Source organism: Macaca fascicularis, chromosome 14, assembly GCF_037993035.2.
Source record: "Macaca fascicularis isolate 582-1 chromosome 14, T2T-MFA8v1.1".
NCBI lineage: Eukaryota > Metazoa > Chordata > Mammalia > Primates > Cercopithecidae > Macaca > Macaca fascicularis.
The window spans coordinates 109,303,122-109,326,401 of record NC_088388.1 but is presented as its reverse complement, the minus strand read 5'-3'; the positions used below and the strand labels follow the sequence as shown (position 1 = coordinate 109,326,401).

Below are 23,280 nucleotides of genomic sequence, written 5' to 3'. Positions count from 1 at the left end.
CTTCTCCATCTCAACTAATCATAACTCTACCCTCTAGTTTTCTTAAGCCAAAAACCTTGCAGTCATGCTTATGGCCTCTCTTCATCTCTCATCTCACATCCAATCAATCCATGAGCAAATTCTGTCAGTTTAATCCTTAGGATCTATTGAAGTCAGTTCGCTTCTTATCTTCCATCTTCTACCACTCTGGTCCAAGCCGCCATACTTTCTTGCCTGGATTGTTCCAGTAGCCATGGGTTTTCTCTCTGTGCCTCTGCATTTGCTCTTCTTGTTGTCTATTCTCAATATGACAGGCAGAACAATCTTACAATAAATGTCACTCCTCTGCTCGAAGTACTCAAATGGCTTCCTATCTTACTCAGTGCAGAGGTCAAATCCTTATAGTGGCTTACAAGGCCCCGCATGATCTGCTGCCTCCTGCCTGTCTGATCTTATTTCCTATCCCTCAATTCCTTTCCAGCCACACATGCCTTTACCTCAGGGCTTTTTCATTTACTATTCTCTTTGCCTACAATGTTTTTCCCCCAGATAGCCACATACCCCATTCTCTCACTTTCTTTGGGTGTCTTTTCAAATGTCACTTTATTAGTGAAGCTTTTGCAAACCATATAATTTTTTTGCCCACCCCCTACTCTCCATCTCCTTTTCCTTGCTTCACTATTCTCTATACCATAGAGTCTATTGCACCAATCGACCATCTCGCATTCTACATATTTACTTATTTATTGTATGTCCTCATTTCAACACTTCCCCCTACCTCCCAAAATATACTCTTCAGGACGGCAGCAACTTTAATACACTCCTGATGCCTCAACCAGTGTTTTGCCCATAGGACGCATTCAATAAATATTCATTGAAAAAAATAATGAACTGAAGAAACTCATCCTTGAATGTGAGAAACAAACTCACCCATTCAAATCAAAGAACGGACTCGGAGACCTGGAGAACAGGGAAAGCAAGACTTTTAATGACAGTCTTGCAAGATTGGGTGTTTGATAGGCAGGCACACCCAGCACGGTTTCAACAAGCAATTTATGCCCTCATGCGCAGGTCCCTCCCCCAGTTCCTCGTAGGCTGAGTACTACAGGGTCACAATCTTCCCGGACGTCACTTAATGGTGGTTGGGTAGGGGCTTTAGGTGCCTTCTTTATGGTTGTCCTGCAGCATTTTTTTGTAGCCCACATTACATTGCAATCCTAGTTAACTTAAGGACTCTTCAAGTATTTGACTTATGACCTGAGTAGCTGGGCAGGTTGATAAGAACAAACAAAGTGAGCTATTTTGCAGGCTAGTAAACTTTCATCTTAAACTTATTTGGTTCAGGTGAGGGCAACTAAGGTGGTGGGAGGGAACCGGGGATGACAAACAGGCATTGGCTATCCAAGTAGGGACCTAGTATATCCTATTTCTTCTGTAGTTTGCTGACCAAAGCCAATTCAAGGCACTTTGTCTTGGAAATGGAACACTTTATATATTATTTCTTTCATCAAACCTGAGGGTAGAAGTAAAGTGAAACAGCCAGAAATGCAATTCCAACTATTAGAAATGTATAGATAGGCTGGGCGCAGTGGCTCACACCTGTAATCCCCACAATTTGGGAGGCTGAGGCAGGTGGATCTCCTGAGGTCAGGAATTCAAGACCAACCTCACCAACATGGTGAAACCCTGTCTCTACTAAAAATACCAAAATTAGGCCGGGCGCGGTGGCTCAGGCCTGTAATCCCAGCACTTTGGGAGGCTAAGACGGGCGGATCACGAGGTCAGGAGATCAAGACCATCCTGGCGAACACGGTGAAACCCCGTCTCCACTAAAAAGTACAAAAAACTAGCCAGGCAAGGTGGCGGGCGCCTGTAGTCCCAGCTACTCGGGAGGCTGAGTCAGGAGAATGGCATAAACCTGGAAGGCAGAGCTTGCAGTGAGCTGAGATCCGGCCACTGCCTCCAGCCTGGGCGACAGAGCGAGACTCCGTCTCAAAAAAAAAAAAAAAAAAAATACAAAAATTAGCCAGGCACAGTGACACGTGCCTGTAGTCCCAGCTACTCAGGAGTCTGAGACCGGAGAATCTCTTGAACCTGAGAGGCAGAGGTTGCAGTGAGCCAAGATCACACCACTGCACTCCAGCCTGGGTGACAGAGTGAGACTCTGTCTCAAAAAAAAACAACAAGAAATTTGTAGATAATCTCTTGGACCAGATTTCCCTGAGAGAAGGAGGGTAAAGGGCCTGGAAAACTATAGAAGATATGTGTTCACTGAGAACCACCCAGCACTTTGGGAGGCCAAGGCGGGCAGATCACGAGGTCAAGAGATAGAGACCATCGGGGCTAACGTGGTGAAACCCTGACTCTCCTAAAAATAAAAAATAAATAAAAATAAATAAAAATAAAAAATTAGCTGGGTGGGGTGGTGCGTGCCTGTAGTACCAGCTACTCAGGAGGCTGAGGCAGGAGAATTGCTTGAACCCAGGAGGTGGAGGTTGCAGTGAGCTGAGATCCCACTACTGCACTCCAGCCTGGGCAACAGAGCGAGACTGTCTAAAAAAAAAAAATTTGGGAGGCTGAGACAGGTGGATCACAAGGTCAGGAGATCGAGACCATCCTGGCTAACACAGTGAAACCCCGTCTCTAATAAAAAATACAAAAAAATAGCCGGGCGAGGTGGCGGGCGCCTGTAGTCCCAGCTACTCGGGAGGCTGAGGCAGGAGAATGGCGTGAACCTGGGAGGCGGAGCTTGCAGTGAGCTGAGATCCGGCCACTGCACTCCAGCCTGGGCGACAGAGCGAGACTCCGTCTCAAAAAACAAAAAAACAAAAAAAACAAAAAAACCCCCAAGACTCAGGTCAATCCATGTGACCCTAATAGAGATAAAAATTATCAATGGAAGGTCCTTCAGAAATGCAACTTTTGCACACTGAAAACAGCAATATAGGACCTGTAACATAAAGGAAAGGCTGTAGCTTCCAAAAGTCTTCACTAGTCCAAATAATTAGTTACTATGAAAGGACACTAGAACTTTCCTCCAAAAAGGAAAATGTGTCCAGGGCCAGGCATGGTGTCTCACATCTGTTATCCCAGCACTTTGGGAGGCCCAGGTGGGTAGACTGCTTGAGGCCAAAAGTTTAAGACCAGCCTGGGCAACATGGCAAAGCTCCATCTCTACAAAAAAAAATATATATATATATATACACATATATATATATATATGAAAATTATCCAGGCATGGTGGCAGTAGTTGCAGCTACTGGGAGGCTGAAGTGGGAGGATCACTTGAGCCCGGGAGGCAGAGGTTACAGTAAGCCGAGATCACACCATTGCACACCAACCTGGCCAACAGAGTGAGAACCTGTCTCAAAAAAGAAAAGAAAATGTGTCTAGGAGGTAGGACCAAAAACCGTTTAAACTCTTTGTGTCCAGGAATAGAGCAGAGACCTTGAAAAGGCAAAATTAAGTATAATTGCTGTGGTCTGAATGTTTGTGTCCCCGGCTAATTCGTATGTTGAAATTCTAACCTCCAAGGTGAGGATGGTACTTAGAAAACAGGCCTTTGGAGGCCTAGAGCATGAGGGCAGAGTCCTATGAATCAACTAAGTGCCCTTTTAAAAGGGCATCTGCCCCTTCCACCAAGTGAGGACACAGCAAGAAGTCATGCTCTATGAGAAAGCTGGCTCCCGCCAGGCACCAGATCTGCTGGCACCTTGATCTTGGACTTCTCAGACTTCAAAACTGTGATAAATAAATTTCTGTTGTGTATTAGCTACCCAGTTTACAGTATTTTGTTACAGCAGCACGAACAAACTAGGACAATAATTTTAATGTGTAAATTTCAATTTAAATGTTAAATTAACTTTAGGCTAAAGCTACTTCCTTACATATTTTGAGTTCAACCTAAAGGTTTCTCCATACATAGTGAACTGTAACCTAACTGAATGTGCAAACAGACTATGACCTACTCTTGTGACAAGCAGCTGAGGCTCAGCCAATCACAGCAGCTGAGTTTCAGGCAATCACAGGTGGCCAACTGTTTGTATAAGGCAAACACCCAGCTGTTACCAATCCAGCTGTTTCTGTACCTCACTTCTGTCTTTCGTCTGTCACTTTCCTTTCTCCATAAATGTTATTCAAGCATGTGGTAGCCCTGGGTTTGCTCTGAACCTATTCTGGTTCTGGGGGCTGCCCAACTATTGTATCATTCTTTGTTCAAACACTGTTAAATTTGTCTAAAATGTTTCTTTTAACAAAGAGAAGATGTATTAGATTTCCACCTAATTTGAAAATTTCAAAGCCATAATGGAGAAGCATAGGCACTACTGGTCATTTTTGTCCAGTAGATGGAGCCCGAGTAGAAAGGAAACAGTCTGGCAGGTAGCAAAATTTCTCAGAGGAAGATTCGAACTGGAAATTCACTGTGGATTCCACACCTTAAGAGTCCATTAGGCAGCCTGCCAGAGTTCTCCCGTCAGTCTGAGTGAGGAGAACTCCCAGGGGAAGAACCCTGAAATTAACTAATAAAGTAACCAGCAGGACAACCCAATGTGCCAAGGAAAGCACAACAGATTTGATTTTAATCTGAATGCCAAGAGTTTGCTTTTGCAAACATACAAAACTTTAGGAATTAAGGTAAATTGGAGGTGGATTTGTGATACTCATTGGATTAGAAATAAAAGATTAACACTTATGTTAAAATTAAAGCCGTAAAGCTGTGATTTTATGGCATGCATGTATGTGAGGGAAAGAGGAAAAAATATATTTAAAAGGCTTGTAATTCCCTAAATACCCATGACTTACTAATTATACATGGAGTAATTAATAATACATGGAGTAATTATTACAGTAATACATGGAGTAATTAAAATTTCTGCAAAATTTGATTATCGAGATGTGATATAATTTATTGAATTGGATTATAGTTTGTGGATGTGCTTAGTGCTCTACTACTTTCAAAACGCTCTCCCACACATCGTCATCAGAGCACATCTCAGAGATGGAAATTTATGATTTGCCCAAGGTTAGCGGGGCAACTGATAAAAAAAGGATCCTGTCTTACATACTCCCACCCTTTGTTGTAAGCTCCTGTTGGCTGCCAAGAATCACCTGCTCCCTTAGTTCTTTGAACAGGTTTTATGTATTTGATGCAATAAGGGCACTTTTCAAGAGAGAGAATAGCTGAGCTTTGAAGAATGGAATGACCAGGGTCTAAGTAGAGAGAGTGACAGGAAGGAGAGCTGGGGCTAGGCAAGCTTGGGTTCACAGAGCTGCCCCTCTCTTATCTACCTGGCGAAGGGGGAGTGGAGATCATGATACTCCAACCCCTCTCTTCATCAACCTGGAGTAGGGAGAGTAGGAGAGAGGAAACAGGAATTTCATAAGATTGCTTGGTAGCATAACGACCTCAGCGAATTTAAAGTGGAACTGAGGTCCTTAGTCTTAGTCCATTTGTGCTGCTATAACAAAATATCTTACACTGGGTAATTTATAAACAATAGAAACGTATTGCTCACAGTTCTGGAGGCTGGGAAGTCCAAGATAAAGGTGCCAGCAGGTTCAATGTCTGGTAAGGGCTCATTGCACATAGATGGTACCTCTTGCTGCATTCTCACATGGTAGAAGGGAGCAAACAGGCTCCTTTTAATCTCCTTTACATTATCCCATTTATGAAGGCAGAGTCTTCACAACGTAATCACTTCCCCAAAGTCTCCACCTCCATGCTATGACATTGAGGATTAAGTTTCAGCCTATGATTTTGGAGAGCATACCAACATTCAGACCGTCGTACCAGCCAAGGAGATTGTGGGCTATTCTTCCACCATACTCAATGGGTAAAGATATGGAGTAGGGCGGAGAGCTGGATTTCACCAGGGTTGGAGTTTGGCCAAGTGAGTTTAAAGTACAATTAAAAGGACAAGGGGGTTTGGGATCTATTCAAGAGGGTGACTATAATGATGGACCATTGAATTTAAGTTGGATAAGGGAGTTGAGGACAGCAAGTCACAGTCACAGTCTGAGCCAATTCTCAGTGGCCAGGGCTATAGAAGGACACAGGCCATAAGAAGATAAGGAGGAACCTTGCACTGCTGGCCTCTGACAGCAAGTAGAACCCAATCTCTCTCTAAGCCAGTGACCCAATTTCCTCTGTCTTAAACAGCTCATAGCACGGCTGGTTCTTTCTCATTCTTCAGGCTGCTGTGAAATCTTCCCCAACTTCCCCGGCACAGGACACAGGTCCTCCTTACTGTTCTTAATAACACACTTTTTAAAATTTCTTTCGGGGCTTCTCACCACCTGGTTATTTTATTGATTTGTTTACATGTCTATTGTCTGTTTTTCCCACCAGAATGCAAGCTCTACAAGGCCAGGAATCTCACCTGTTCTATTCATCACAGCAGCCTCAACCTGGCAGACAGTTCAGCATACAGTAAATATTCAATAAATACTCATTTAATAAATTCGTTGACATTCTGGGTTGCTTGAAATGCTAAGCACTATACTAAGATTTTATACACATTTTCTCATTTACCTCTCATCAGTCAAATATTTACTAGGGAAAAGCTAAAGCTTAATGAAGTTATATAACTTGACAAAGGTCACAGAGCAAAGCCAAAATTTGAAACCCAGGCTTTCTGATTCTGAAATTCCTCCTCTCGCCTTTGCAACTTTCATAAACAAATAAATATTTTGTAAACCAAGCAGCCATGCCTTATGCTAAGGTTTATGCAAGAAAACCAAAGAAAAAAGGAGGAGATGCAAGAAAAGTGGCTGTGGCCCTAATTTTTGTTAGAGCTATGGCATCTCTTCGTGTACAGACATTCCATAGAGTTCCAAATTAAATGTGCTTTCTGATACTGACTTCAAAGTTGGGTTTGGTTTGTTTGCTTGTTTTTCAGATGGAGTCTCGCTCTGTTGCCCAGGCTGGAGTGCAGTGGCATGATCTCAGCTCACTGTAACCTCTCCCTCCTGGGTTCAAGCAATTCTGTCTCAGCCTCCTGAGTAACTGGGATTATAAGCACGTGCCACCATGCCCAGCTAATTTTGTATTTTTTGTAGAGACGCAGCTTCACCATGTTGGCCAGGCTGGTCTTGAACTCCTGACCTCAAGTGATCTGCCGGCCTCAGCCTCCCAGAGTGCTAGGATTACAGGTGTGAGCCACCACACCTGGCCAGGGTTCCAATTTTAAAGAAGGGCTGGGCATAGTGGCTCATGCTTGTAATCCCAGAACTTTGGGAGGCTGAGGTGGGTGGATCATTTGAGGTCAGGAGTTCCAGACCAGCCTGGCCAACATGGTGAAACCCCCACCTCCACTAAAATTACAAAAATTAGCCAGGAGTGGTGACCTGTGCCTGTAGTCCCAGCTACTCGGAAGGCTGAAGCAGGAGAATCGTTTGAACCCAGGAGGTGGAGGTTGCAGTGAGCTAAAATTGCACCACTGCACTCCAGCCTGGATGACAGATTGACACTCTGTCACAAAAAAAAAAAAAAAGAAAAGAAAATTAAAGAAGAAAAAGATGCAAGATCTTTGTTTAAGAGCCACTACTTTTCCTCCTTACATCTCCTTCTTCTTTTCTTCTTGCTTTGTCCACAGCTTCCTTTCAACACATTGCCTCCTTTCTCCTGAAGTATTTGTTTGGCATACCCCAAAGTATAAGAGAGTCAAACTTAAAGAGGATACTAGCAGGTATGAAAGCAACAAAATAGAATATACCAAAATTTGATCACCCGTAAAGATCTAGCATATCAGAGAAATGTGTATACATGTGATCAGGAGACAGTGAGTTCAGGAGTGAAGGAGAACAAAACCAAATGATAATGACTCACATGTAAAAGAAAGGGAAGGTTGTGAAATTGTTTGCTACATTAGTACACGGGACAAAAATGTGATTCAAATTGTGTCATTCTTCTAATAATATGAATTTCACAATTAAGACTAAAACTAACAAGAGAATGTGAATAAAAGGCCCAGCTTGAAATCTCAAGCTTTCAGAAATAATGTTTTTCTATTTGCATCTCTTAGCACTGCTACAGAAAATGACTCATACATAGACGGTCCAGAAAGGAACTAAATTACAGTGCTTTAAAACAAAACAATTACCCTGTCGTACTCTCAGTTGTTTTTAAATGAGCAAAAAGAAGGCTGAGATAGAAACCTCCTTATTCACAGCCTACACAGAAGCTCCTATGAAGGCAAATGGCTATTCTTGCCTCGGGGTATGCCAGAATCAGGGCGAAAACTTGAATGTTTTGCATTCTTTCAGTTTCAGTTTGAGGAGCAGCAAGACCTGTCATCCCAGGGAGGTCCAATAGGGGACCTAGTGTGCTTTGTCCTCTTACCACCCCCTGCATGAATTGCAGTGACAGGCTTGTAGGCCACAAAGGGTGTTAATCCTTTTAAGACTGGGAAGGGCCGGAAAGAGTGTAAGGGTATCATTCCTTTCCACACAGTTCCTCCCACTCTTATTTGTCTATAGGAGTATAGCTAAGTGCCTGTAATACTCCAGCTTGGTGCCTGGAGCTGAGGTGTTCTCCCAAGGTAAAGTGTGATCCTGGAGAAGGGGCTTTCTGTTCTCCATGCACAGATGGACCTGTCCATCACTCACACCTTCCAGAATCCACAGTGAGCAAAGGCAGTTTCTCCAAAATTATATCTATTTTATTTTACTTTCTTTTTTTTGTATTTTTGCATGTTACAGGAAAATAAATGTGTTTTAATTTTACTCTCTTAAGACCTAATCACTTTTATTTCATATCTAGGGAGAAAAGACAAAATATTTTAAAATTGGCAGCCAAGCATGATGGCTCACACTTATACTCCCAGCACTTTGGGAGGCTGAGGTAGGCAGATCACTTGAGGTCAGGAGTTCAAGACCAGCCTGGCCAACATGGCAAAACCCCATCTCTACTGAAAATACAAAAAAGAAAAAAAAATTAGCCAGGCATGGATGTGGGCACTTGTAATCTCAGCTACTCAGGAGGCTGAGGCAGGAGAATCACTTGAACCCAGGAGGTAGCTGTTGCAGAGAGCTGAGATTGTGCCACTGTACCCCAACCTGGGTGACAGAGCAAGATTCCATCTCAAAAAAATAACATAAAATAATAAAATAAAAAATTGGCATTTGGGATTACAGGGAAGCTCCATTCTGAAATAGATTTCAGTTAGATCAGAGATTGAAATACTAAAAGGAAATTGTAAGGCACTGGAGGAAAACATGGAAAGAACTCCCATTAAATATGGTGGACTGACCATATGCTTTAATCTTCTCTCCCTGTGGTAGGCTAAATAATGGCTCCCAAATAAGTGTCTACATCCTAATCCCCAGAATCTGTGAATGTTACTTTATGTGGCAAGTACTTGGCAGATGTAATTAAGTCAAGGATCTTTGGATGGTTATCCTGAATTTTCTAGGTGAACCCTAAACACAATCACAAGTGTCCTTATAGGAGAGAGGCAGAAGGAGACTTGGTACCAACAGAAGAGGAGGAGGCAATCGTGATCAGGCAGAAACTGGAGTGATGGAGTCACAAGCCAAGGAATGCCGGCAGCCACCAGAAGCCAAAAGAGGCAAGGCAAGGATTCTCCCACGGAGCTTCCAGAGGGCACATGGCCTTGCCGACACCTTGATTTAGGCCTAATGAAACTGAGTTTAGATTTATGGACCCCAGAACTGTGAAAGAATAAATTTCTGTTGTGTTAAGCCCCTAATTTTGTGGTAATGTGTCACAGCAGCCCTTGGAACCTAATACACTCCCCAAACCATCACGATGACAGTTAAGGGAACTAAAATGGTAAAATTCACAAAGATAAAGAGAATAACAGAAAAAGATTTCAGTAAGTGCTTAGAAGATGGAAAAGGAAAGAATGAGAAGCAACTTACTTATCAGAGTAGAGAAAGTTACCTGAGAGCCTGGAGAAAGGGAAGTGAACAAGACACAAGTCAATTCTCCCCAGAGAAGCCAGACACTGGGTCATCGAGCACCAACCAGGGGCAGGCGTTGGGTGTGGGGCTGGCACTGGGGATAGAGTGGAAGCATTAATGTGGACCTTGGATCCCTGGGCCCTGAATCCTCTGACACTGGTCTTCCTGAACTAGGTGCATCCCTTCTTGTCATGCCCTCCACCCCAGTCCCTGCCGTTGACCCTACCACCACCACCTCAGCTGACACACATCAGTTCAGCTCACACTCCTTCCGTTAGAAAGAACCAGTCACAAGGTTCTTCCTGGATACAATGGGGCTGAGAAATACTGAGCAGCACCAGGCACAGACTTCCTCTAAACCACTCTGCACCACGGAAGGAGGACATGTTTTTTGATGGTCTAATAGCCGTCTCTGCCACACTCTTAAAGGCAACTAATTTTAAAATTTTAGAAGACTGGAAATAAAGAAAAGATATTAAAAACTTCCAGAATGAAAAATCAGGTCACGTACTGCCTATGGATCAGCAATCTGATTGGCATCAGGCTTTTCAATAGCAATACAAAATGCTAGAAGACAACAGGGTAATGCCCTCAAAATTCTGAGAGAAAATATCTTGCAAACAAGACATCTATTATACCTAGCAGGAAATCATCCCAAAGGCAGAAGGCTATGGAAGAATAAAAAGGAGCTATCTAGGGAGAAAAACAGAACTGTTATTATTATTATTATTATTATTATTATTATTATTATAATATAATTTGAGAGACAAGTTCTCTGTCAACCATGCTGAGGTGCAGTGGCACAATCATAGCCCACTGCTATGGGCTGGAATTCCTGGGCTCAAGTGATCCCCCCACCTCAGCCTCCCAGGTAGCTAGGACTAGAGGTATGTACCACCACACCTGACCTATTTTTGCTTTTATTTTTTGTAGAGGGGTCTCCTTATGTTGCCCACGCTGCTCTGGAACTCCTGGCTTCATGCAATCCTCTTGCTTTGGCCTCCCAATGTGCTGGGATTACAGGCATGAGCCACCATGCCCAACGTTTAATAATTATTTAATGTGTTTGGGAATTCGGAGGAAAAGGATTACCAAAAGTTTGCCAAATCTCCAGTATCCTTTGAATAGAAAAAATTAGTAATTGTATGTAGAAAACTAAGCAATTTGGCCAGTGATGAGGGGGATTAGCAATTATTAATGTCAGAAAAAGCAGGTTATACAAGAAAGAAGATATGATGACAAGATTCTATTTGGTTCAGTGGTGAATAATATTTAATAGTGACAAAAATGTAAACACTGACTTTTGGCTTAACTAAGCTTTTTTTTTTTTTTTGAGATGGAGTCTCGCTCTGTTGCCCAGGCTGGAGTGCAGTGGCACAATCTTGGCTCACTGCAACCTCCGCCTCTCAGGTGCAAGCAATTCTTCTGCCTTAGCCTCCTGGGTAGCTGGGATTACAGGCACGTGCCATTATATCCAGTTAATTTTTGTATTTTTAGTAGAAACAGGGTTTCACCATGTTAGCCAGGATGGTCATGATCTCCTAACCTCGTTATCCACCCGCCTCGGCCTCCCAAAGTGCTGGGATTACAGGCATGACCCACTGCACTCAGACAACTAAACATTTTTATACAACTGTATTGGAAAAATGAAGAGAGGGAAATAGGAAGGGTTAGAGTTGGATAAGAAAACAAAAGTTTCAACAATTTCCTTCCTAGGATCATACTCTACACATATTTTTGACACATATGCAAACATTTATGTACAACGATTTATGTACAAAGATTTCCATCATTGAATAAGAAATAACAAAAACAGAGACGACTTAAATATCTATGAGTTGGAGACTGTAAAACAGATTATGGTTCAATGAAATACAATGTTTCTGTGGGGGTTTTTTGAGATGGAGTTTCACTCTGTTGCCCAGTGCAGTGGCGTGATCTCAGCTCACTGCAACCTCCACCTCCAGGGTTCAAGCAAATCTCTTGTCTCAGCCTCCCGAGTAACTGGGATTACAGGCACACGCCACCACGCCTGGCTAATATTTGTGTTTTCAGTAGAGACAGGGTTTCACCATACTGGTCAGGCTGATCTCGAACTCCTGACCTCAAGTCATCCACCTGGTATGGCCTCCCAAAGTGCTGGAATTACAGGCATAAGCCACCGTAAGCAGCCTATTTTTTTTTTTTTTTTTTTTTTTGAGGCAAAGTATTGCTCTGTTGCCCAGGCTGGAGTGCAATGGTGCAATCTCAGCTCGCTGCAACCTCTACCTCCCAGTTCAAGCCATTCTCCTGCCTCAGCCTCCGAAGTAGCTGGGACTACAGGCACAGCCCACCATGCCCAGCTAATTTTTGTATTTTTGGTAGAGAAGGGGTTTCACCATGTTGGTCAGGGTGGTCTCGAACTCCCGACCTCAAGTGATCCACCTGCCTTGGCCTCCCAAAGTGCTGGGAGTACAGACAAGAGCCACCGTGCCCGGCCCCCATTTGTTTTAAAGCCAGCCCAGTATATGCTGACATGATCTCCAGATAGTGAAAACAAAACAAGACAAAATACACAAACAGAAACAAAGTGGAGAGTAATGGGTTCATATTCTACCCCTTATGAGGAAAAATAAATACATGTATCAATATACACATACACATGCACAAACATTGAGTCTTATGTATACACAGACTATCTCTGAAAAAATACACAAGAAACTGCCTGTAGCAATTGACTTTGTGGAGGGGAATTACGGTTAGGAGGGCAGAGATAGGTGGGGAACTGATATTGTTTGGATGTTTGTCCCCTCCAAACCTCATGTTGAAATATGCTCCCCAGAGCCGGGCACAGTGGCTCATGCCTGTAATCCTAGCACCTTGGGAGGCCGAGGCAGGCAGATCACGAGGTCAGGAGTTCTAGACCAGCATGACCAGCATGGTGAAACCCTGTCTCTACTAAAAATACAAAAATTAGCTAGGCAAACTGAAGGGTGCCTGTAATCCCAGCTACTCAGGAGACTGAGGCAGGAGAATCACTTGAACCCAGGAAGCTGAGGTTGCAGTGAGCCAAGATCATGCCACTGCACTCAGCCTGGGCAACAGAGTGAGACTCTGTCTCAAAAAAAAAAAGAAAACAAACAAAAAAAAGAAATATGCTCCCTACTGTTGGAGGTGGGCCTGGTGGGAGGTGTTTGGGTCATGGGGGCAGAACCATCTTGCCATCCTCATGGTAATGAGGAAGTTCTTGCTCCATTCATGCTTTGTTCATTCACATGAGAGCTGGTCGTTTAAAGGAGCTTAGCACCTCCTCTCTCTGTCTGTCTCTCTGTCTCTCTCTCTCTCTCTCTTGCCATGTAACACACCAGCTCCCTCTTTGCCTTCTTTCATGAGTGGAAGCTTCCTGAGGCCTCACCAGAAGTAGATGCCAGCACTATGCTTCATGTACAGCCTGCAGAACCATGAACCAAATAAACCTCTGTTCTTTATAAATTACTCAGTCTCAGGTATTCTTGTATAACAACACAAACGAACTAATACAGGGACCTACTCTTCACTGTATATAATTTTGTCACTTAAAATTTTATGCTAGTGAATATATTACTTATATAATAAAATATAAGAATATTCATTATTAATATTACTCATGAATAATATAGTAATTATTCATTGATTCAAACGAATACTTTTTCAAATGGAGGAGAAAAGCAACCTGGTAAAAGGAAGAAAAATTTTTAAAAATATACAATTAGCCCCCTTAATAGCTTCATATATCAAAAATAATCTTAAAATGTCTTTTCAGTATGTTTAACATTTTCCTTTAGGTGGCAGTAACTGCATTTTTTTTTATAATAGCCACCTGACTAGCCTTTAGAATCAGTTCAACAATAGTATTTGATTGTCTTATTTTTCCTTTTCATAGGAAAAAAAAAATGTTTAAATATTAAAACCTACATTTACAAAATGCATGGCCCAGAAATGTTCCTGACTATTGTTATTGAAAATGAGAGAAAACAAGTTACAATTCAAGAGATATAAAACAGACTAGAAGGATATTCACCAAAATGTTGACAATGATTATCTCTGGGAAGTAGAATAATTAATAGGTGAGTTTGTTTTGCTCTTTTTGCTTTTCCAAATTTTCTACTATGAACATGGTTTTTTTGTTTGTTTGTTGAGACAGAGTCTTGCACTGTTGCCCGGGCTGGAGTGCAGCAGCGTGATATCGGCTTCCTGCAACCTCCACCTCCCATGTTCAAGTGATTCTCCTGCCTCAGCCTCCCAAGTAGCTGGGATTGCAGGCGCCTGCCAGAACATGGTATTTTTTAAGAGCTTGTTTATCCTCCAATCCTGACCCATTAAAGACTTCCTAAGCCCTGGATAATTGAACGTGGTGTGGGCTTAAGTCTTATCTGGCACTCAAGTATTTCTAATATCACCAACCCTTTGATTTCTTAACTGTGGAATGAAAATAATGACAGAAACTTTAGGCATTTCATTATATGACTATTGAGGGAGAGATTTGGGAGTAAAGGATCTTTTTAATACTCCTCAAATCCAGAAATGATTTACTACGAAGTTAATAAAACCCATTTCAGGACCTTCCTCCCATCCCACCCCACCCATTTGTATTAATCCCTTTCAAAACCTTATAACTAATTGTGAATTCATAATTTCATATTTTTTAGAAGGCCCACAACACTAGATCCACCATTGCCAAAACACACCAAAATACTCTTTAACAACTTTTTAAACATCCATGCTCTGAAAGGATGTGGGGGGGAATATCTGTAAGCTTTCCACTGAACTGAAGTTCCCCAGGCCAGGGACCAAGCTTCCCACACTTTTATAATCTTGTTGCCTAGCACATGTCTGGCATACTTCAGGCATTTGAAAACATTTGTAGAACTGTTGAACAGAAGTAACTATTCATGGATAGGTAAAAACCTCTCTAAATGTTTTCTTATTCATGGGGTAGTTGAAAGTAAATTCTTACAGAGCTGTGTCTGGTGGCTAGCAGAAAGGCTATACCTACCCAAATCAACAGGACACACAGAAAAGTCTCCTTGTCCCCAGAAGGGCCCTCGGGAGTGACTGGAGAGCAGATCGCGCTAGGTCACCATGGTGCTACACTGCAGGTCGGCCCTGTGCCAGGCTGAGGAAAAGGAATGCATCTCCCCTCCTTGAAAACATGCCTCAGCATATTTATCTGTGAAACAGAGAAGAGAACAAATATGGTATGTGATTTACAAATATCTCAAACAGGAATGCAAACTGGTGGGAGACACCAAATGAGAAGAGTGAGAATTTAAAAGCCAGCGCCCTGTGATGCGACAATTCCACCTCTGGGTGTATACTCCAAAACATGGAAGCAGGGGCCGGGCACGGTGCAATAAATGTATGGAAATATATTGAGAGACGACCGGGCGCCGTGGCTCACGCCTGTAATCCGAGCACTTTTGGAGGCTGAGGTGGGCGGATCACGAGGTCAGGAGATTGAGACCATCCTGGCCAACACGGTGAAACCCCGTCTCTACTAAAAAATACAAAAAATTAGCCAGGTGTGGTGGTGGGCACCTGTAGTCCCAGCTACTCCGGAGGCTGAGGCAGGAAAATGGTGTGAACCCGGGAGGCAGAGCTTGCAGTGAGCCGAGATCGCGCCACTTCACTCCAGCCTAGGCACAGAGCGAGACTCCATCTCAAAAAAAAAAAAAAAAAAAAAAAAATGGAAGCAGGGACTTGACCAAATATTTATACACCCATATCATAACAGCCTTATTCAGAACGGCCGAGAGCTGAAGCGCCCCAAGTGTCTATGGACAGATAAGTGGATAAACAAAACGTGATATACACATACAGTGGAATATTTTTCAGTCTTAAAAAAGAATGACACACCTTTAATCCCCACACTTTGAGAAGACAAGATAGGCAGATCACTTGAGACCAGGAGTTTGAGACCAACCCAGGCAATATGGCGAAACTCCATCTCTACAAAAAATTAGCTGGGTGTGGTGGCATGTGTCTGGAGTCCCAGCTATTTGGGAGGCTGAGGTGGGAGGATCACTTGAGTCTGGGAAGTCAGGACTGCAGTGAGCCATGATCGCACCACTGCACTCCAGCCTAGGCAACAGAGCAAGACCCTGTCTCCAAAAAAAAAAAGAAATTTCAACACATGCTACAAGAACCTTATGAACATGATACTAAGTGAAAGAAGCCAGCACAACAGGACAAATACCGTATATATCTACTTATATGAGGTATCTAGAGTAGTCAAATTCCTAGAGACAGACACTAGAATGGTGGTTGCCAGAGGCTGGGGAAAGAAGGAGGTAGGGAGTTATTATTTAGAAGAGAGTTTCAGGTTTGCAAGTTAAAAAGAATTCTGGTGATGAACAGTGGTAATGGCTTTACAGAGTTGTAAGTATTTTTAATGTCACTGGACTGTACACTTAAAAAGAGTTAACATGGTAAGTTTTATGTTGTGTGTATTTTACTATTAAAAAAAAGAACAATGCCAAAATAATACTATCTAGATGGAACCAGGAAGTAAGGAATATTTCTCCATATTTTATGAATATCAAAATAAGAAGGAATTGTTTATTCCATAACTGTCCTATAATATAGATATGAATTATTTGCAGATCTTAATGATAATTGCTAAATCTAATGAGGCCCATACTGTGTGTCTGGTAATGTGCTAAGCGACTTATGTATACTATCTTAATATTCAAAACTGTTCTATAATAACTGTTCTATAATATAGATACGAATTATTTGCAGATCTTAATGGTAATTGCTAATATCTAATGAAGCCCATACTGTGTGTCCGGTAATGTGCTAAGGGACTTGTGTATACTATCTTAATATTCAAAACCATCCTATGAAATAGGTACTATTATTATGGTCAATTTAAAATTCAGAAAATGGAGGTTTAAAAAACATAATCCTTTTCCCAAGACCACAGGGTTAGTGAGTAGTAGAACTCAGATTTGGCCTCAGATTTCCTAGCTGTTGAGCACCTTGCTCATTTCAGAGTTTGGGTTCTGTTTCTTATAATCAAAATGTCTGTGGTTTTTTGTTGTTGTTTGTTTTTGTTTTTGTTTTTTTCCCTTTTTGAGACAAGGTCTCGCTCTGTTGCCCAGGCTAATGTGCAATGCCGCCATCTTGGCTCACTGCAGCCTTGACCTCCTGGGCTCAAAAATCCTCCCATCTCAGCCTCCTGAGTAGCTGGGACTGTAGACATGCACCACTACACCTGGCTAATGTGGGTTTTTTTTTTTTTTTTTTTTTTTTTAAGAGATGGGATCTCACTATGTTGCCTAGGCTGGTCTTAAACTCTTGGGCTCAAGCAATCCTCCTGCCTTGGCCTTCCAAAGTGCTGGGATTACAGGCATGAGCCACCACACCTGGCCTGTGGTTGTGTTTGTCTTAAGTTAAACACTTGTTTAAGGAATTTGTAAGGATGGGAATTTGAATTAGGAGAATCCAAATGGCATTTATGTGCCTAGAGGATATGAGTTGAACAGCAGCACTTCTTACAGAATTGTGCCTAAAACAATGCCTTGGCAAGCTGCCCCTCATATTTACTGAGGAACTGAGGTACTCAAGTCAAAATCCCAAGGTAAAGGGACAGGGAAGACACTAGCAACAATGACCATGTCTTCCTTTTCAGGTACAGATAATTCTGTAAAATAATGCTAAAATGACAATGAATTTTTTTTTTTATTTTCAGACTTCATAGCTGTAATTTCTGACACATTGCTGAGCATTAATTTTTAAAATAAGCATAACCTGGGCAAAACACTGGAACCAACTGAGAGATCTAGTGCTTGTATTCTGATAATTTATATTAATAGGAATCTCTTTCCCCCAAAAGATTAACTGGATGCATTATTGTATTTAATTTTTACATGTATGTGTATTGTGTGCATGTGCTTGTGCATGTATGTGTACTGTGTGTGTGTGCTTGTACACAAAATGGTGGATGAGCACATGTATTTACCTCTTCTATCTTCCATATTCCCATAAAAGTGACAGAAAATATTATTTAAAGAAAATGAAGCCGGGCGCGGTGGCTCACGCCTGTAATCCCAGCACTTTGGGAGGCCGAGGCGGGCGGATCACAAGGTCAGGAGATCGAGACCACGGTGAAACCCCGTCTCTACCAAAAATACGAAAAATTAGCCGGGCGCGGTAGTGGGCGCCTGTAGTCCCAGCTACTCAGGAGGCTGAGGCAGGAGAATGGTGTGAACCCGGGAGGCGAAGCTTGCAGTGAGCCGAGTTCGCGCCACTGCACTCCAGCCTGGGGGACACGCGAGACTCCGTCTCCAAAAAAAAAAAAAAAGAAAGAAAATGAGTGAGTGAATGACAGCAATAGGAAACAAGAAAGAGTGTCATCAGCACACAAGAGTTTTGGGAAATTTCTAAAAGATACAAAGCAGATGGGTGGACCGATGAGAAACTGCAGGCCAGGGCACAGGAAATAAGCATGTGTCTTCCCAAGGGGACCCAGAGAAACTCCTCACTTGGTCAACAATACAATGATGGGCTGTGGGGCAATCAACAGTGGCCTCATTAAAGAACTGGACTCAGTGCCTTGGGACAGCTGGGTCCCTTTCCTGTGACCTGTGTAAACAAAGCTAGGCAGCTGAGACTTTTGGCCTCAGGCTACAAGCCAGGGCACTGCTCTTCAGAAAGAAAGGGCAGAGAGAGTGTTACTCCAGAGGGTCTTGTGGCTTAAAAGGAGATCACTGAAGAAACTTTGCATCTCTACATTTATAAACTCAGAGGGGAAACAATCAAACTCAAAATGCATCTCTACCTCCTCCGGGGGAACCTCAGGTTCCCCAGCCTCGGTGCCTACCCTGCCCACAGGAAACCCTACAGGGAAGCCTTCCTGTACAAAAGTGCCGCCCGCTTACGTAGAACTCGTGCCAGTCATTCTATTCAGGGAAAACCTTCCTGGAGAAACAAACCTAAACAATTGAAGAGGAAACCCACACAAGCTGGTTGTGCTAAATTAAGGCATTTGTTTGGTTCTGAATTCATTCAAATGAATGGACAATAGAGAACACCACACTTCTGAGAAAAAACAATACAAAAGTGAAAGCTTTAGAAAATGAAACAACTGACCCAAAGGAAAAAGATAATCCAAGCAGAGGAAAAGAACTAAAAAAAAAAAAAAAAAAAAAAAACCTAATTAACACACACGCAAATCAATCATATCCCTAACACCTAAATTAGCAAATAATAAAATTAGTATTTAAAACAATACTAGTAAAAATGCTAATTGGGATAATCAGAAATTTATAACCTACTACAATCTTAATTACAGTTTGCTATGACAAGTAGCAATCAGAGAACACAAAAGAGTTCTTAGGAACTAAAAATAAACATTTCAAAGGAATTGCTAAACAATATTATGGACACAACCAAAGATCAATTTGATTACCTGAAAGATAAAGTAAAATGACAGAAAATATGAGAGAAAATTAAAATACATAGAAGTTAACTCTGAGAAATCTAATACCTATAAAAAATGTGGTTTTAGAATGTCTTTAGGACTATGGAGAAAAATAAATAATCCAGAAAATAAAATTTTCCTATGCTGAAGAGTTTTTAGGACCAGGCATGGTGGCTCATGCCTGTAATCCTGGAACTTTGGGAGATCGAGATAGGCAGATCACTTGAGGCCAGGAGTTCGAGACCAGCCTGGCCAACATGGCAAAACCTCGTCTCTACTAAAAATACAAAAATTAACTGGGTGTGGTGGCACACACCTATAGTTCCAGCTACTCAGGAGGATGAGGCACAAGAATCACTTGAACCTGGGAGGTGGAGGCTGCAGTGAGCCAAGATTGCACCATTGCACTCCATCCTGAGTGATAGAGTGAGACTTGGTCTCAAAAAAAGAAAAGAAAAAAGGTTTTAGATTGAAATCTCACCAATTTTTAAGCAGGGGGAGGAAAAATATGCATACACATCACACACATACACACACACACACACACACACACACACACATACATACACACAGAGCTAAAGATATCCTGGTAAGGCCAGGTGTGGTGGCTCATACTTGTAATCCTGGCACTTTGGGAGGCCAAGGCGGGCAGATCACCTGAGGTCAGAAGTTCGAGATTAGCCTGGCCAGCGTGGCAAAACCCCATCTCTACTAAAAATACAAACATTGGCCAGATGCAGTGGCACGCACCTGTAATCCTGTAATCCCAGCTACTCAGGAGGCGGAGGCAGAATAATTGCTTGAACCCAGGAGGTGGAGGTTGCAGTGAGCTGGTGTCACGCCACTGCACTCCAACCTGGGCAATAGAGCGAGACTATCTTAAAAAAAAAAAAAAAAAATGGCTGGGCACAGTGGCTCACACCTGTAATCCCAGCACTTTGGGAGGCCGAGGCAGGTGGATCACAAGGTCACATGTTCGAGACCAGCCTGGCCAACATGGTGAAACCCAGTCTCTACTGAAAATACAAAAATTAGCCGGGTGTGGTGGCACACACCTCTAATCTCAGCTACTCAGGAGGCTGAGGCAGGAGAATCACTTGAACCTGGGAGGCGGAGGTTGCAGTGAGCCGAGATCACGCCACTGCACTCCAGCCTGGGCGACAGGGAGAGACTCTGTCTCCAAAAAAAAAAAAAAAAGATTATCCTGATAAAATTGTAGAACTCAGAATAAGAAAATCCTAGAAGGTAAAAAAAAAAAAAAAAAAAGAAAGAAAGAAAACAATAATAAGATTGTCATCCAATTTCTTTTTTTTTTTATAGGAAAACATTTTGAAGCCTTTATTTACAAAAGCTTTAAAAACAAATAATACCCTTTGTTTTGCAAATAATGTTTTGTTTAAAAAGGACCACCCAGTTACAGCACTGTAATATCATGAATAAACAATGTACAAAGGAGACAAACCAATGTGACTAACATTTAGAGATTTGCTAATACTACTGATTGAAGTGTAGGTAACACACATTGTAACTTGTAGTCCATCATTTCAGGGTAGAGTTAATGATTACCAAAAAGTCTTCCTACACATGCTCTGGTCTGGTCACATACCCTGCATGGCTAAATATTTCACAGTCTCTTTTGTCGATATATATAAAATAGATTGCAAAGATATACACAAAAACATAAACAAGCATTACACTCCTCAGGTAATTTTATTAGCTATATATATATATATATATGAGAGAATATATATATGAGAATATATTATCTGTATATATATATATTTTGTTGTTTTGTACCAAATCTCTCCATTATTTGCCTTTGTAGCAACTATGAAAGCGCGATTTTTGCCTTCTAATTTAATTTGGTACAAAATATACCTAAAGACTTGTTATCTTTGGCTTTTAATAAAATTGATTTGTGTAACCAATAAATCAAGAGCATCATAAGTATGGCTACAAATTTTTTTTTAAAAAAGGGTAAATGGTGATGGAATAAAAATAGGCAGATCAAGGGAAGTGTGCTATCATAAAATAACCGTAGCTTCAGCATCTTGACTACCAGTTTCCTGGCAGATACTAAACATCCAATCACAAGGGATTTTTTCTGAAGGGTGTAAAGCTGGTTTGAAAATTCTTCAGTCACAGAACAGCCTACACATGCCAGTTAGAAACTGGATTGTCATCCAATTTCTTTTCAGCAGTACTAATCACTGGAAGATAATTAATTAATAAAACTAATATATATTGAGTGTATATTGTGTGCTAGACATTGTTCTAGATTTTTGGGAGACATCAGTGATCAGTGGATCAAACAGACAAAAATCTTGCCCTCATGAATCTTACATTCTGTTAGTAGAGAGTCTTCAAAGTTTTGAAGGGAAAAAACTGAATCTTGGAATTCTGAGCCTGGTCAAACTATCAATCAAATGTAAGGGCTAAATAAAGACATATTTAAACTGTCAGGAATTCTGGAATATTACTTCTTATACAAACCAAAACAAAAATTCCAAGTATTCCGACAAAATATGAGCCAGGCATGGTGGTGCACCTGTAGTCCCAGCAACTTGGGAGGTTGAGGCAGGAGGATTGCTTGAGTCCAGGAGTTCAAAACTAGCAAATTAAAAGCCATCCAAGAAAGAAAACAAGAAACAAACCATTTGAATGTGGCCCACAGGAAATGGAGAAAACCAGAAAAGAAGACAAAGAAGGAAAGCAGGAGGGAGGGAGGGAAGGAAAGTAGCAGGGAAGAGGGAAGGAAAGTAGGAGGAAGGAAGGGAGGGAGGGAAGGAGGAGAGAAGGAAAGTAGGAGGAAAGGAGGAAAGAAAGGAAGCTTCAAAGGGAGGAAGAGAGGGAGAGAAGGAAGGAAGGATCCATTAGACCTTGCAGCTTAGAGGAATCTCATCTGAGTCGGAAAATTTCCATTAAATAAGATTACTTATGGCTGGGCGTGGTGGCTCACACCTGTAATCCCAGCACTTTGGGAGGCCAAAGTGGGCAGATCACGAGGTCAGGAGATCAAGACCATCCTGGCTAACACGGTGAAACTCCGTCACTACTAAAACTACAAAAAAAATTAGCTGGGCGTGGTGGTGGGCGCCTGCAGTCCTAGCTACTCGGGAGGCTGAGGCAGGAGAACGGAGTGAACCCGGGAGGCGGAACTTGCAGTGAGCCGAGATCGTGCCACTGCACTCCAGCCTGGGCGACAGAGCGAGACTCAGTCTCAAAAAAAAAAAGAGAGATTACTTTTTCTTCCACATGCGGTTTATCCATACGAGTCAATTATAGAAAACCTATGTGCCTACCACTGTGCTGAGTGGAAGGATTACTTCCACTCAGGATTCTCATTTTTATTCCTCAGAAGACTTAATTATAATTACAAAGCAGAATGTAAACACAGTAAACCATGAATACACACACACAAACACACACAATTGAGAGGTGGACTCTCTTATATAAATGGGAATCAAAAGACTCCATCTAAATAAATAAATTTAGAAATGGAAGTTTAGGTACATTATTTAAAGTTATAAATAATAATTTTAAATATAATTTTTAGAAAAATTAGGGCTGAGTGTGGTGGCTCACACCTGGAATCCCAGCACTTTTGGAGGCCGAGGCGGGTGGATCACGAGGTCAGGGGTTTGAGACCAGCCTGGCCAACATGGCAAAACCCCATCTCTACTGAATATACAAAAAAGAAAAAGAATTAGCCAGGCATGGATGTGGGCACCTGTAATCCCAGCTACTCAAGAGGCTGAGGCAGGAGAATTACTTGAACCCATTGCACTCCAGCCTGGGCGACAGAGCAAGACTCTGTCTCGAAAGAAAGAAAGAAAGAGAGAAAGAAAGAAGGAAGGAAAGAAGGAAGGAAGGAAGGAAGGAAGGAAGGAAGGAAGGAAGGAAGGAAGGAAGGAAGGAAGGAAGGAAAGAAGGAA

At 42.0% G+C, this 23,280-nt stretch overlaps 1 long non-coding RNA gene across 1 annotated transcript in view; it reads right to left on the bottom strand.

Moving 5' to 3' along the window:
- Nucleotides 1-15,018, bottom strand: part of LOC135967116 (uncharacterized) — a 41,696-nt gene extending 26,678 nt beyond the window's left edge. The window contains exon 1 of the long non-coding RNA XR_010580991.1: nt 14,918-15,018. This is a non-coding gene — a long non-coding RNA (uncharacterized lncRNA). The remainder of the gene's footprint in view (nt 1-14,917) is intronic.
- Between the last annotated feature and the right edge of the window lie 8,262 nt (nt 15,019-23,280).